We start from the raw sequence: 16,146 nt of genomic DNA on the forward strand, positions 1-16,146 counted from the left end.
CCCGGACTGTGTATTGGGCTGGGGACAGTAGTCTATTGCCTTCATTAGTGCTCTGCATTGGGGACCATCGGCCTGTACTGCGAACCCTTTTCAGGTTATCGCTTCTCGGCCTTTTGGCTAAGATCAAGTGTAGTATCTGTTCTTATCAGTTTAATATCTGATACGTCCCCTATCTGGGGACCATATATTAAATGGATTTTTCGAACAGGGAGATGGAAAAAGAGCTTGCTCTGTCCACTCCACGCATTGACCTGGTATTGCAGTACCTCCAGGACCGGTGCACCCCTTCTAATCCAGTATGAAAAAACAGAATGAAATTGAAATGGATTGCAAGCATCATCCTTCCAGCCAAGCAAGTGGAAAGTTGTGTGTGTCGTGCCTCCTTCAGCTTCTCCTCTGTCTGCCCAGTCAGTGCAGTGTTGCTTTTTGCATATAATACCTGCATCTAGTCTGTCAATCTCCTAATTGCATCAGCTGTCGGTTGTTTCCAGCACCAAGCAACCCATTCAGCCCCAGTGTCGTCACACACACCCTGGATCCAATTAAGACTGATGATTGGTTAATTGGCTTATCACCTGAATGAATTGTTTGGACCTCCCCTCCTCCACGTTTGATTTGGGCCTGTTGTGCACACCTCGGAGGGTTGCTGAGTCGTCTCTGGCAGGCAATTGACCCTTTTTTGTATCAAGTTGGCTGGATGTAACCATTTAGCTTTTGCAGTGCTTCAATAAATGAGTAAAGTTTGCCTGTGTCTCCCTCTTGTGGATCTTTTGAACTGGATTACTTAGTGGCTAAAAAGTAGCCCAGCACTTCCTATGCAGCTGGACCTACCTTGTCTGTTCAATGGACGGAACACTGCGCGTGTCACAAGAGCCTTGTCAGGTCAAGAGGTCAAAGAGGTCAAGTAAGGTCAGCTATTGGATGACATCACAAGGGCCCTGATGGAACACTCAACAATGGTGCCGTGACATCACAATCAACAATGGTTATCCTTTTTTTTTTTTTTTTTTTTTCCTTTCACTCACTACTATTCCTATCATGCTTTCTGCTTGGCGTGCTTTGGCACCGCACCAGGAATTTCGTGCGAAGAAAAGGCGTGTCCAAAAGTCGCGTGTGGGCGGAGCTATGCAGATAGCAAACACGAAAAGAAGCATGCTGGTGTGACTTCTGTGCGTAGGACGCGCGTGAACGTTTTCCCCGGTTTGTGAGAGAAAGAAGCCTCCCGGACTGTGTATTGGGCTGGGGACAGTAGTCTATTGCCTTCATTAGTGCTCTGCATTGGGGACCATCGGCCTGTACTGCGAACCCTTTTCAGGTTATCGCTTCTCGGCCTTTTGGCTAAGATCAAGTGTAGTATCTGTTCTTATCAGTTTAATATCTGATACGTCCCCTATCTGGGGACCATATATTAAATGGATTTTTCGAACAGGGAGATGGAAAAAGAGCTTGCTCTGTCCACTCCACGCATTGACCTGGTATTGCAGTACCTCCAGGACCGGTGCACCCCTTCTAATCCAGTATGAAAAAACAGAATGAAATTGAAATGGATTGCAAGCATCATCCTTCCAGCCAAGCAAGTGGAAAGTTGTGTGTGTCGTGCCTCCTTCAGCTTCTCCTCTGTCTGCCCAGTCAGTGCAGTGTTGCTTTTTGCATATAATACCTGCATCTAGTCTGTCAATCTCCTAATTGCATCAGCTGTCGGTTGTTTCCAGCACCAAGCAACCCATTCAGCCCCAGTGTCGTCACACACACCCTGGATCCAATTAAGACTGATGATTGGTTAATTGGCTTATCACCTGAATGAATTGTTTGGACCTCCCCTCCTCCACGTTTGATTTGGGCCTGTTGTGCACACCTCGGAGGGTTGCTGAGTCGTCTCTGGCAGGCAATTGACCCTTTTTTGTATCAAGTTGGCTGGATGTAACCATTTAGCTTTTGCAGTGCTTCAATAAATGAGTAAAGTTTGCCTGTGTCTCCCTCTTGTGGATCTTTTGAACTGGATTACTTAGTGGCTAAAAAGTAGCCCAGCACTTCCTATGCAGCTGGACCTACCTTGTCTGTTCAATGGACGGAACACTGCGCGTGTCACAAGAGCCTTGTCAGGTCAAGAGGTCAAAGAGGTCAAGTAAGGTCAGCTATTGGATGACATCACAAGGGCCCTGATGGAACACTCAACAATGGTGCCGTGACATCACAATCAACAATGGTTATCCTTTTTTTTTTTTTTTTTTTTTCCTTTCACTCACTACTATTCCTATCATGCTTTCTGCTTGGCGTGCTTTGGCACCGCACCAGGAATTTCGTGCGAAGAAAAGGCGTGTCCAAAAGTCGCGTGTGGGCGGAGCTATGCAGATAGCAAACACGAAAAGAAGCATGCTGGTGTGACTTCTGTGCGTAGGACGCGCGTGAACGTTTTCCCCGGTTTGTGAGAGAAAGAAGCCTCCCGGACTGTGTATTGGGCTGGGGACAGTAGTCTATTGCCTTCATTAGTGCTCTGCATTGGGGACCATCGGCCTGTACTGCGAACCCTTTTCAGGTTATCGCTTCTCGGCCTTTTGGCTAAGATCAAGTGTAGTATCTGTTCTTATCAGTTTAATATCTGATACGTCCCCTATCTGGGGACCATATATTAAATGGATTTTTCGAACAGGGAGATGGAAAAAGAGCTTGCTCTGTCCACTCCACGCATTGACCTGGTATTGCAGTACCTCCAGGACCGGTGCACCCCTTCTAATCCAGTATGAAAAAACAGAATGAAATTGAAATGGATTGCAAGCATCATCCTTCCAGCCAAGCAAGTGGAAAGTTGTGTGTGTCGTGCCTCCTTCAGCTTCTCCTCTGTCTGCCCAGTCAGTGCAGTGTTGCTTTTTGCATATAATACCTGCATCTAGTCTGTCAATCTCCTAATTGCATCAGCTGTCGGTTGTTTCCAGCACCAAGCAACCCATTCAGCCCCAGTGTCGTCACACACACCCTGGATCCAATTAAGACTGATGATTGGTTAATTGGCTTATCACCTGAATGAATTGTTTGGACCTCCCCTCCTCCACGTTTGATTTGGGCCTGTTGTGCACACCTCGGAGGGTTGCTGAGTCGTCTCTGGCAGGCAATTGACCCTTTTTTGTATCAAGTTGGCTGGATGTAACCATTTAGCTTTTGCAGTGCTTCAATAAATGAGTAAAGTTTGCCTGTGTCTCCCTCTTGTGGATCTTTTGAACTGGATTACTTAGTGGCTAAAAAGTAGCCCAGCACTTCCTATGCAGCTGGACCTACCTTGTCTGTTCAATGGACGGAACACTGCGCGTGTCACAAGAGCCTTGTCAGGTCAAGAGGTCAAAGAGGTCAAGTAAGGTCAGCTATTGGATGACATCACAAGGGCCCTGATGGAACACTCAACAATGGTGCCGTGACATCACAATCAACAATGGTTATCCTTTTTTTTTTTTTTTTTTTTTTCCTTTCACTCACTACTATTCCTATCATGCTTTCTGCTTGGCGTGCTTTGGCACCGCACCAGGAATTTCGTGCGAAGAAAAGGCGTGTCCAAAAGTCGCGTGTGGGCGGAGCTATGCAGATAGCAAACACGAAAAGAAGCATGCTGGTGTGACTTCTGTGCGTAGGACGCGCGTGAACGTTTTCCCCGGTTTGTGAGAGAAAGAAGCCTCCCGGACTGTGTATTGGGCTGGGGACAGTAGTCTATTGCCTTCATTAGTGCTCTGCATTGGGGACCATCGGCCTGTACTGCGAACCCTTTTCAGGTTATCGCTTCTCGGCCTTTTGGCTAAGATCAAGTGTAGGGATACATTGGGTCTTGGTCAGAAGGTGCCTGGGGTACCCGATTCCTCGGCCTTGGGGGACGGCACGGGTTTATAGCCCGTGTTGCGCCCCCTTGCTGCTATAGGGGATAGGCTTAGTCCCCAGGCAACGGGAGGCGATCGCGCTCATCAGTGATATTTATCGCTGGGAGCGTTCTTTATTTATTATTTTTTGGAGCGTGTTCATCTGGGCGTTTGGACATCTGAGGTCCCCGTCCCCGGACTGGATTGGAGACTCATCTCGCTGGGTGTGTGTCCTTTTTTGGTTTCGGGGTCGGGATTAGGCCTTGGCGTGTGGAGATGCCGTTCTCCTTTGACTTTGCGGATGGGGAAACCCATATACATCAGTCCATCCGGATTGAGGTGGCGGAAAAATTCCGGGATCGAAAGACGCTACGATATATTGTGGCCGAAATCCTGAACGGTGTTTTTCAGGTCAGAAGGGAGGACATCCTGTGTCTACGAGACCAGGAATATAAGGGCCTATATACCATCACCTTCTGCACGAAAGCATGTTGTGATAACATCTATGCAGCATTGCAGGTTGCGGACCAGGCCGATGACCGTCTTGACGGTCTCCATTTTGGGCTCCTCTACGGTGAGGAGTCGGTACATTTGGTTGTATGTATGTACAATCCATTTGTACCAGAGGAAGATGTTACTCTATTCCTCAGGCGGTATTGTCGAGAAGTTCACTTCTCACATGAAGTTAAAAACTCGGAAAATTTTTGGAATGGCAAAAGGAAATACTTTGTGAAATTTGAGAAGGACCCTGCAGGCATTGGGGGTCTCTCTCACCCGCCATCGAATTTTGCCATTGGGAGGAACAGGGGTTATCTCCTGTACTCCCAAATGCCCTCATTTTGCAGAAACTGCCAAAGATTCGGGCATACAAGAGAAAACTGCGATTCAGGGGTAAAACGTTGCAACAGATGCGGTAGTGAGGGACATGTGGCCTCAAGTTGCAACGCCTGTGACCTATGTGGCGAAAATGGTCACAAGTATAAAGACTGCCCTCTTAAAGCCCGTACGTATAAAGCATCCGTGGTGGTGACCGGGCAAAAGACACCCAGGCCGGGGCCAAGGCAGCAGCCCATAACAGATATGGGTGCTGTTGGTAATGCCCCGGGACCTGAACCGAAGGTGGCTGGTGAAACCGAGCCAGGGTCCTCTAAAGCCCCACCGGGCGGCCCGATGGGGGAGAAAGTAGAGGCTGGCTATAATTCCAACAGAGAGTCTAAACAGGGCTGTACTAGCTCTGCAAGGGCCGCAAGACCCCTGGCCGACCCGGACCAGGGAAAGAGTAGGCGATCCTCTGTAACCCTTACAGAGGATTCGGCCAAAGACAATCTGGACAAAGTAAGCAAGACTGGGGTGAGCCCGATGGGAAACCCCAGCAGCCAGACTGGGAAAGTCAAAAAGTTTGACAGAAAACACTCTTTGAAGGCGAGAGAGGAGTGTTCCCAAGACATTATTTCGCAAGCCGAAAGCTTGTGGAGTGGCCCCGAGCCTAGCCCTGGTGCAGCACGAGTACAGGGCAGGGCAAAGAAAGGCCAAGGTGCGGAAAGCTCGGAGATTTCCCAGACGGGCCCTGCGACCCCATTTAAGCCAGGCCTGATGCGGAGGGCCTCTGATGCTGAGCGGCAGCATTCAGAGAGATATCCGGAGGCAAGTCCCTCTACGACGGTGATAGAGGGGACTCCGGTAAAAGACAGACGGAGAGACACGGGAATTCCGCAGAGGCCGAGTGGAAAGACGAAGAAAGAGGTCCAAGATGACAACGTTGAACCAGAGACGAAGAGAGCGGTGGGCGATGCGATGGATACCTCCCATACGGCGAAAAGGACAAGAGAGGAAGAAGGATATGGATCACAGAGAAAAGCCAAACCCCGTAGCTCAAAAGAAGATGAGGTTAGAAAAGAAATTGGATCGCAGCACATCTCTGAGACTGACCAAAGCATTTTTTCTGTTTGTCCGGATCCTGGTATCTCCTGCTCCCAAGAAATTGAGGAGGCAGCATCTTCTGAGCTAGAAACTGACTCTCCCTGATATTTATGTCATCTTTGTCTATAAAAATTTCCTCACTGAATGTGAGGTCATTAAAGAGTCCTGTGCGCAGGGCGGCTTTATTTTCTTTCCTAGAGACTTTGGACTTTGATATTTGCCTATTACAAGAATGCGGAATACCAAATCGAATGGAGTATAACGATATTAAAAAAGACTGGAAGCTGGGCCCTTCAGTGTGGTCCGGGGCAAATAATAATAGATCTGTTGGTGTTGGCGTGCTGTGTCGTGGTAATTTTATACAAATACAATCTGTGATCGAAATTTTACCAGGCAGAGCAATTTTAATACATTTACGTTTTAAGGGTCTTTTATGTCGTGTTTTAAATGTATACGCCCCTCCTGATAAACAGGAGAGGGCGGAGCTTTTTAACATTTTACCATTGTTTTGTACAGGTTCCGCCCCCTTGCTGGTAGGAGGTGATTTTAATTGTATTCGTGAAGGTGAAACCAGGCAAGGGGGTGATGGGAACAGGAAGGACCGCACTTCCTACCTGCTTAAAAATTTTATTGAGGATTTTAACTTAAAGGATTGCTGGAGGTCGCTCTTGCCGGCGGACCCAGGTGCCACTTGGTCCAATGGGAGAGTGAACTCCAGAATCGATTTTATGTTTGCTTCCAATAACTTTTCTCCCCTGAAATGTGAACTTGTTGACAATGTTTTCTCAGATCACAAGCTTTTATCGACACAGCTAGAGACGGAGGACGAACAAAAGGTAAACAAAGGTTATTGGAAGCTGAATGTTTTGCTATTAGAAAACCCTGAAATTAAGGCGGAATTTGTGCGGACCTACCAGTGCTGGCAGCAAGAAAGAAATTCCCATGAATCGGTGCTGCACTGGTGGGAGGGCATAAAGCCTAAAATTAAATTATTTTTTATTAAAGCAGGTAGGAAGAAAGCAAAGGAAAAGAAACAATGGTATAATGTTCTTAACAAACGTCTTAATGTTTTGTTTAAATTAAAAGAAATTGGTATGGAGGTAGACCTAGATATGGTTAATTTAAAAGCAGAAATAAAAAAATGTATCGAGGACAAAGGTAAACAAATAATTTTTAACTCTCGTGTAAAATACCTAGAAGAAGATGAAAAGTGTTCCCGTTTCTTTTTTAAAAAAATAAATAAAAGGCGTGAGGTAATTTTAAATTTAGAAGGGGAAACCACAGTAAATGGAATGCTAAAATCAACTTTTAATTTTTACCAATTTCTTTTTAATAAAAAATCTATTGACATGTCCTTTTTAAATGATGTTATTAATTCCCTTGATTTTAAGTTAGATATTTTAGACCAAGAAGTTTTATCCCGTGATCTTACCATAGAGGAGCTTTTATTTGCTTTTAAAAGTTTTTCTAACGGGAAAACGCCGGGTGAGGATGGGCTCCCCATAGAATTTTATCTAGCTTTTTGGGAAATTTTAAAAAGTGACATGTTTTTATTATACAAAGAAACTTTCACTGTTAAAGAACTGCCACAGTCCTGGAGGAAAGGGATAGTTTCTTTGCTATTTAAAAAAGGGGACAAAAGCCAGTTAAAAAATTGGAGACCCATTACACTTTTAAACGTAGATTATAAAATTTTAGCCAAACTTTTAGCAGTACGTCTTAAACCTTTTATTGATAAAATAATACATCCTAATCAGGTTTGTGGGGTACCTGGTAGATCAATTGCTGAAGCTTTAAATATTTTAAGAGATGTAATTTGGTATTTTAAAGACAGAAATCAGACCCTTGCCATTTTATCACTTGACTTCGAAAAAGCCTTTGACAGAGTGTCCCATGAATATCTTTTTATAGTTTTAAAAAAATTATGTTTGCCTGATTTTATAATAAACAAAATTAAACTTTTATATAGTTCTTGCTTTAGTCACATTTCCGTTAATGGTTTTTTAACAAAAGGTGTCCCTCTTTTATCAGGGGTAAAACAGGGGTGCCCCCTATCCCCCTTTTTATTCATTTGTGCAATAGAGCCCCTTCTAGCCACGTTAAGACGAGATAAGATGGTGAAGGGGGTACCAATCCCCGGGGGAGGGGGTAATCAATTGAAGGTTTTAAGTTACATGGATGATGTTACAGTGTTATGTCCAAGCTCCCCGACATTAAGACGTACCCTAATGAACACCACCTTTTTCTGTGAAGCTTCAGGTTTTAAACTAAATGTAAATAAATGTGACTGTTTTTATATAGGGGATTGGGATTCTTCAATAACATCTGGAATCCAAATGCAACAAGACCAAATAAAAATTTTAGGGGTTATTTTTAATCAGGCTAATAATGGAGTTTGTAATTGGGACATTGCAATTAATAAAATAGAGAAAAAGGTTTTAATGTGGAACATGAGGAATCTTACAATGGAGGGGAAAATTTTAATAATAAAAATGGTTTTAATTCCTATTTTACTTTACATAGCAATGGTTTTTCCCCCCTCAAATCTATATATTAAAAGAGTAACTCGTATCTGTTTTAAATTTTTATGGGGTTCATCAATGGAAAAATTAAAGCGTGAAAGTATGTATAAAAGTAGAGTCAATGGCGGTAAAGATGTTCCCAACCTTTTTAACTTCTTTTATATTAAATATTTCTGTTTCTGTTTTAAGATGTTTAAATCTAATGGCATTTTTAGTTATTTTTTAAAATATGCAACGGGCATGGTTTTTAAAAGATGGTACCGTCCCTCTCTAAATGCTCCTGTTCTTCTGTGTCCCCCTAAACATTATGCGGTCCTAGAAAAAACGGTCAGACTCCTACGCCTCCAAGAATTGGAGCCTGACATTTTGGGGGACCAGAGAAAAGTGTCAAAACTGTGTCGAAAGAATGAGGAGGTAGTGACAGTTTCCAATTTCTCGCAGGATAGATCCAAAAAAGTGTGGCGGAACGTATACGGGAAGTTTCTAGCAAATATCCACAAGGATCTGTCCTGGGCAATCGCCCACCAGTGCCTCCCTACCCGTGAGTTTCAATATAGGCGAGGGCTGGTGGCGAGAGCCAGATGTCCAAGAGACAGATGTGGAGATGATGAGACGGTGCTGCACTTGTTCTGGAACTGTCACTACGCTCAGGAGATTTGGAAGAGAGCGGGCCTTCTTTTTAAATGGATATGTGGTCTTAAAGATTTTAATCACGAATACGTTTTATATGGACTTTTTACTTGCCCTACACCCAAGCAACAAAGAGTTTGCTGGATGATTATTAACTGTTTTAAAAATGCCATTTGGAAGACTAGAAATATTTTAATATTTAAGCGTGATGACATTGATGTAAGAAACTGTATGAAAATGGCTTTGAGTGAATTATATATTTATTTCTTAAGAGATAAGAAAAATATGGGCATAAAAGAAGCCAATTCTTTATGGTGTTTAGCAGCCTGGAACACAATTGTATTATAACTTATATTCTTTACCATTGTCTTAATGTAATATAATATTTATGTTTTTATTATACCCCTGTTTCTTTTGTCAAAACTTATACTTTAATAAAGTTATGTTGAAACCTTATCTGTTCTTATCAGTTTAATATCTGATACGTCCCCTATCTGGGGACCATATATTAAATGGATTTTTCGAACAGGGAGATGGAAAAAGAGCTTGCTCTGTCCACTCCACGCATTGACCTGGTATTGCAGTACCTCCAGGACCGGTGCACCCCTTCTAATCCAGTATGAAAAAACAGAATGAAATTGAAATGGATTGCAAGCATCATCCTTCCAGCCAAGCAAGTGGAAAGTTGTGTGTGTCGTGCCTCCTTCAGCTTCTCCTCTGTCTGCCCAGTCAGTGCAGTGTTGCTTTTTGCATATAATACCTGCATCTAGTCTGTCAATCTCCTAATTGCATCAGCTGTCGGTTGTTTCCAGCACCAAGCAACCCATTCAGCCCCAGTGTCGTCACACACACCCTGGATCCAATTAAGACTGATGATTGGTTAATTGGCTTATCACCTGAATGAATTGTTTGGACCTCCCCTCCTCCACGTTTGATTTGGGCCTGTTGTGCACACCTCGGAGGGTTGCTGAGTCGTCTCTGGCAGGCAATTGACCCTTTTTTGTATCAAGTTGGCTGGATGTAACCATTTAGCTTTTGCAGTGCTTCAATAAATGAGTAAAGTTTGCCTGTGTCTCCCTCTTGTGGATCTTTTGAACTGGATTACTTAGTGGCTAAAAAGTAGCCCAGCACTTCCTATGCAGCTGGACCTACCTTGTCTGTTCAATGGACGGAACACTGCGCGTGTCACAAGAGCCTTGTCAGGTCAAGAGGTCAAAGAGGTCAAGTAAGGTCAGCTATTGGATGACATCACAAGGGCCCTGATGGAACACTCAACAATGGTGCCGTGACATCACAATCAACAATGGTTATCCTTTTTTTTTTTTTTTTTTTTTCCTTTCACTCACTACTATTCCTATCATGCTTTCTGCTTGGCGTGCTTTGGCACCGCACCAGGAATTTCGTGCGAAGAAAAGGCGTGTCCAAAAGTCGCGTGTGGGCGGAGCTATGCAGATAGCAAACACGAAAAGAAGCATGCTGGTGTGACTTCTGTGCGTAGGACGCGCGTGAACGTTTTCCCCGGTTTGTGAGAGAAAGAAGCCTCCCGGACTGTGTATTGGGCTGGGGACAGTAGTCTATTGCCTTCATTAGTGCTCTGCATTGGGGACCATCGGCCTGTACTGCGAACCCTTTTCAGGTTATCGCTTCTCGGCCTTTTGGCTAAGATCAAGTGTAGTATCTGTTCTTATCAGTTTAATATCTGATACGTCCCCTATCTGGGGACCATATATTAAATGGATTTTTCGAACAGGGAGATGGAAAAAGAGCTTGCTCTGTCCACTCCACGCATTGACCTGGTATTGCAGTACCTCCAGGACCGGTGCACCCCTTCTAATCCAGTATGAAAAAACAGAATGAAATTGAAATGGATTGCAAGCATCATCCTTCCAGCCAAGCAAGTGGAAAGTTGTGTGTGTCGTGCCTCCTTCAGCTTCTCCTCTGTCTGCCCAGTCAGTGCAGTGTTGCTTTTTGCATATAATACCTGCATCTAGTCTGTCAATCTCCTAATTGCATCAGCTGTCGGTTGTTTCCAGCACCAAGCAACCCATTCAGCCCCAGTGTCGTCACACACACCCTGGATCCAATTAAGACTGATGATTGGTTAATTGGCTTATCACCTGAATGAATTGTTTGGACCTCCCCTCCTCCACGTTTGATTTGGGCCTGTTGTGCACACCTCGGAGGGTTGCTGAGTCGTCTCTGGCAGGCAATTGACCCTTTTTTGTATCAAGTTGGCTGGATGTAACCATTTAGCTTTTGCAGTGCTTCAATAAATGAGTAAAGTTTGCCTGTGTCTCCCTCTTGTGGATCTTTTGAACTGGATTACTTAGTGGCTAAAAAGTAGCCCAGCACTTCCTATGCAGCTGGACCTACCTTGTCTGTTCAATGGACGGAACACTGCGCGTGTCACAAGAGCCTTGTCAGGTCAAGAGGTCAAAGAGGTCAAGTAAGGTCAGCTATTGGATGACATCACAAGGGCCCTGATGGAACACTCAACAATGGTGCCGTGACATCACAATCAACAATGGTTATCCTTTTTTTTTTTTTTTTTTTTTTCCTTTCACTCACTACTATTCCTATCATGCTTTCTGCTTGGCGTGCTTTGGCACCGCACCAGGAATTTCGTGCGAAGAAAAGGCGTGTCCAAAAGTCGCGTGTGGGCGGAGCTATGCAGATAGCAAACACGAAAAGAAGCATGCTGGTGTGACTTCTGTGCGTAGGACGCGCGTGAACGTTTTCCCCGGTTTGTGAGAGAAAGAAGCCTCCCGGACTGTGTATTGGGCTGGGGACAGTAGTCTATTGCCTTCATTAGTGCTCTGCATTGGGGACCATCGGCCTGTACTGCGAACCCTTTTCAGGTTATCGCTTCTCGGCCTTTTGGCTAAGATCAAGTGTAGTATCTGTTCTTATCAGTTTAATATCTGATACGTCCCCTATCTGGGGACCATATATTAAATGGATTTTTCGAACAGGGAGATGGAAAAAGAGCTTGCTCTGTCCACTCCACGCATTGACCTGGTATTGCAGTACCTCCAGGACCGGTGCACCCCTTCTAATCCAGTATGAAAAAACAGAATGAAATTGAAATGGATTGCAAGCATCATCCTTCCAGCCAAGCAAGTGGAAAGTTGTGTGTGTCGTGCCTCCTTCAGCTTCTCCTCTGTCTGCCCAGTCAGTGCAGTGTTGCTTTTTGCATATAATACCTGCATCTAGTCTGTCAATCTCCTAATTGCATCAGCTGTCGGTTGTTTCCAGCACCAAGCAACCCATTCAGCCCCAGTGTCGTCACACACACCCTGGATCCAATTAAGACTGATGATTGGTTAATTGGCTTATCACCTGAATGAATTGTTTGGACCTCCCCTCCTCCACGTTTGATTTGGGCCTGTTGTGCACACCTCGGAGGGTTGCTGAGTCGTCTCTGGCAGGCAATTGACCCTTTTTTGTATCAAGTTGGCTGGATGTAACCATTTAGCTTTTGCAGTGCTTCAATAAATGAGTAAAGTTTGCCTGTGTCTCCCTCTTGTGGATCTTTTGAACTGGATTACTTAGTGGCTAAAAAGTAGCCCAGCACTTCCTATGCAGCTGGACCTACCTTGTCTGTTCAATGGACGGAACACTGCGCGTGTCACAAGAGCCTTGTCAGGTCAAGAGGTCAAAGAGGTCAAGTAAGGTCAGCTATTGGATGACATCACAAGGGCCCTGATGGAACACTCAACAATGGTGCCGTGACATCACAATCAACAATGGTTATCCTTTTTTTTTTTTTTTTTTTTTCCTTTCCCTCACTACTTTTCCTTTCATGCTTTTTTCTTGGCGTGCTTTGGCACCCCCCCAGGAATTTTGTGCGAAGAAAAGGCGTGTCCAAAAGTCGCGTGTGGGCGGAGCTATGCAGATAGCAAACACGAAAAGAAGCATGCTGGTGTGACTTCTGTGCGTAGGACGCGCGTGAACGTTTTCCCCGGTTTGTGAGAGAAAGAAGCCTCCCGGACTGTGTATTGGGCTGGGGACAGTAGTCTATTGCCTTCATTAGTGCTCTGCATTGGGGACCATCGGCCTGTACTGCGAACCCTTTTCAGGTTATCGCTTCTCGGCCTTTTGGCTAAGATCAAGTGTAGTATCTGTTCTTATCAGTTTAATATCTGATACGTCCCCTATCTGGGGACCATATATTAAATGGATTTTTCGAACAGGGAGATGGAAAAAGAGCTTGCTCTGTCCACTCCACGCATTGACCTGGTATTGCAGTACCTCCAGGACCGGTGCACCCCTTCTAATCCAGTATGAAAAAACAGAATGAAATTGAAATGGATTGCAAGCATCATCCTTCCAGCCAAGCAAGTGGAAAGTTGTGTGTGTCGTGCCTCCTTCAGCTTCTCCTCTGTCTGCCCAGTCAGTGCAGTGTTGCTTTTTGCATATAATACCTGCATCTAGTCTGTCAATCTCCTAATTGCATCAGCTGTCGGTTGTTTCCAGCACCAAGCAACCCATTCAGCCCCAGTGTCGTCACACACACCCTGGATCCAATTAAGACTGATGATTGGTTAATTGGCTTATCACCTGAATGAATTGTTTGGACCTCCCCTCCTCCACGTTTGATTTGGGCCTGTTGTGCACACCTCGGAGGGTTGCTGAGTCGTCTCTGGCAGGCAATTGACCCTTTTTTGTATCAAGTTGGCTGGATGTAACCATTTAGCTTTTGCAGTGCTTCAATAAATGAGTAAAGTTTGCCTGTGTCTCCCTCTTGTGGATCTTTTGAACTGGATTACTTAGTGGCTAAAAAGTAGCCCAGCACTTCCTATGCAGCTGGACCTACCTTGTCTGTTCAATGGACGGAACACTGCGCGTGTCACAAGAGCCTTGTCAGGTCAAGAGGTCAAAGAGGTCAAGTAAGGTCAGCTATTGGATGACATCACAAGGGCCCTGATGGAACACTCAACAATGGTGCCGTGACATCACAATCAACAATGGTTATCCTTTTTTTTTTTTTTTTTTTTTCCTTTCACCCACTACTATTCCTTTCATTCTTTTTGCTTGGCGTGCTTTGGCACCGCACCAGGAATTTCGTGCGAAGAAAAGGCGTGTCCAAAAGTCGCGTGTGGGCGGAGCTATGCAGATAGCAAACACGAAAAGAAGCATGCTGGTGTGACTTCTGTGCGTAGGACGCGCGTGAACGTTTTCCCCGGTTTGTGAGAGAAAGAAGCCTCCCGGACTGTGTATTGGGCTGGGGACAGTAGTCTATTGCCTTCATTAGTGCTCTGCATTGGGGACCATCGGCCTGTACTGCGAACCCTTTTCAGGTTATCGCTTCTCGGCCTTTTGGCTAAGATCAAGTGTAGTATCTGTTCTTATCAGTTTAATATCTGATACGTCCCCTATCTGGGGACCATATATTAAATGGATTTTTCGAACAGGGAGATGGAAAAAGAGCTTGCTCTGTCCACTCCACGCATTGACCTGGTATTGCAGTACCTCCAGGACCGGTGCACCCCTTCTAATCCAGTATGAAAAAACAGAATGAAATTGAAATGGATTGCAAGCATCATCCTTCCAGCCAAGCAAGTGGAAAGTTGTGTGTGTCGTGCCTCCTTCAGCTTCTCCTCTGTCTGCCCAGTCAGTGCAGTGTTGCTTTTTGCATATAATACCTGCATCTAGTCTGTCAATCTCCTAATTGCATCAGCTGTCGGTTGTTTCCAGCACCAAGCAACCCATTCAGCCCCAGTGTCGTCACACACACCCTGGATCCAATTAAGACTGATGATTGGTTAATTGGCTTATCACCTGAATGAATTGTTTGGACCTCCCCTCCTCCACGTTTGATTTGGGCCTGTTGTGCACACCTCGGAGGGTTGCTGAGTCGTCTCTGGCAGGCAATTGACCCTTTTTTGTATCAAGTTGGCTGGATGTAACCATTTAGCTTTTGCAGTGCTTCAATAAATGAGTAAAGTTTGCCTGTGTCTCCCTCTTGTGGATCTTTTGAACTGGATTACTTAGTGGCTAAAAAGTAGCCCAGCACTTCCTATGCAGCTGGACCTACCTTGTCTGTTCAATGGACGGAACACTGCGCGTGTCACAAGAGCCTTGTCAGGTCAAGAGGTCAAAGAGGTCAAGTAAGGTCAGCTATTGGATGACATCACAAGGGCCCTGATGGAACACTCAACAATGGTGCCGTGACATCACAATCAACAATGGTTATCCTTTTTTTTTTTTTTTTTTTTTTCCTTTCACTCACTACTATTCCTATCATGCTTTCTGCTTGGCGTGCTTTGGCACCGCACCAGGAATTTCGTGCGAAGAAAAGGCGTGTCCAAAAGTCGCGTGTGGGCGGAGCTATGCAGATAGCAAACACGAAAAGAAGCATGCTGGTGTGACTTCTGTGCGTAGGACGCGCGTGAACGTTTTCCCCGGTTTGTGAGAGAAAGAAGCCTCCCGGACTGTGTATTGGGCTGGGGACAGTAGTCTATTGCCTTCATTAGTGCTCTGCATTGGGGACCATCGGCCTGTACTGCGAACCCTTTTCAGGTTATCGCTTCTCGGCCTTTTGGCTAAGATCAAGTGTAGTATCTGTTCTTATCAGTTTAATATCTGATACGTCCCCTATCTGGGGACCATATATTAAATGGATTTTTCGAACAGGGAGATGGAAAAAGAGCTTGCTCTGTCCACTCCACGCATTGACCTGGTATTGCAGTACCTCCAGGACCGGTGCACCCCTTCTAATCCAGTATGAAAAAACAGAATGAAATTGAAATGGATTGCAAGCATCATCCTTCCAGCCAAGCAAGTGGAAAGTTGTGTGTGTCGTGCCTCCTTCAGCTTCTCCTCTGTCTGCCCAGTCAGTGCAGTGTTGCTTTTTGCATATAATACCTGCATCTAGTCTGTCAATCTCCTAATTGCATCAGCTGTCGGTTGTTTCCAGCACCAAGCAACCCATTCAGCCCCAGTGTCGTCACACACACCCTGGATCCAATTAAGACTGATGATTGGTTAATTGGCTTATCACCTGAATGAATTGTTTGGACCTCCCCTCCTCCACGTTTGATTTGGGCCTGTTGTGCACACCTCGGAGGGTTGCTGAGTCGTCTCTGGCAGGCAATTGACCCTTTTTTGTATCAAGTTGGCTGGATGTAACCATTTAGCTTTTGCAGTGCTTCAATAAATGAGTAAAGTTTGCCTGTGTCTCCCTCTTGTGGATCTTTTGAACTGGATTACTTAGTGGCTAAAAAGTAGCCCAG

At 45.0% G+C, this 16,146-nt stretch overlaps 9 non-coding genes across 9 annotated transcripts; all 9 read left to right on the top strand.

The window, feature by feature from the left end:
- The first annotated feature begins 97 nt into the window (after positions 1-97).
- Positions 98-288, top strand: LOC121006280. Its single transcript, XR_005780141.1, has one exon. It is a non-coding gene; the product is annotated as a U2 spliceosomal RNA (small nuclear RNA).
- Positions 289-1,318: 1,030 nt separating this feature from the next.
- Positions 1,319-1,509, top strand: LOC121006281. The gene has a single exon (XR_005780142.1). It is a non-coding gene; the product is annotated as a U2 spliceosomal RNA (small nuclear RNA).
- A 1,030-nt stretch (positions 1,510-2,539) lies between these two features.
- On the top strand, positions 2,540-2,730 carry LOC121006282. Its single transcript, XR_005780143.1, has one exon. It is a non-coding gene; the product is annotated as a U2 spliceosomal RNA (small nuclear RNA).
- A 6,607-nt stretch (positions 2,731-9,337) lies between these two features.
- LOC121006413 lies at positions 9,338-9,520 on the top strand. Its single transcript, XR_005780262.1, has one exon. It is a non-coding gene; the product is annotated as a U2 spliceosomal RNA (small nuclear RNA).
- A 1,030-nt stretch (positions 9,521-10,550) lies between these two features.
- LOC121006283 lies at positions 10,551-10,741 on the top strand. Its single transcript, XR_005780144.1, has one exon. It is a non-coding gene; the product is annotated as a U2 spliceosomal RNA (small nuclear RNA).
- A 1,031-nt stretch (positions 10,742-11,772) lies between these two features.
- LOC121006284 lies at positions 11,773-11,963 on the top strand. The gene has a single exon (XR_005780145.1). It is a non-coding gene; the product is annotated as a U2 spliceosomal RNA (small nuclear RNA).
- Positions 11,964-12,993: 1,030 nt separating this feature from the next.
- LOC121006285 lies at positions 12,994-13,184 on the top strand. Its single transcript, XR_005780146.1, has one exon. It is a non-coding gene; the product is annotated as a U2 spliceosomal RNA (small nuclear RNA).
- Positions 13,185-14,214: 1,030 nt separating this feature from the next.
- On the top strand, positions 14,215-14,405 carry LOC121006286. The gene has a single exon (XR_005780147.1). It is a non-coding gene; the product is annotated as a U2 spliceosomal RNA (small nuclear RNA).
- A 1,031-nt stretch (positions 14,406-15,436) lies between these two features.
- Positions 15,437-15,627, top strand: LOC121006288. The gene has a single exon (XR_005780149.1). It is a non-coding gene; the product is annotated as a U2 spliceosomal RNA (small nuclear RNA).
- Positions 15,628-16,146: the final 519 nt, after the last annotated feature.

Source organism: Bufo bufo, chromosome 6, assembly GCF_905171765.1.
Source record: "Bufo bufo chromosome 6, aBufBuf1.1, whole genome shotgun sequence".
Classification (NCBI taxonomy): domain Eukaryota; kingdom Metazoa; phylum Chordata; class Amphibia; order Anura; family Bufonidae; genus Bufo; species Bufo bufo.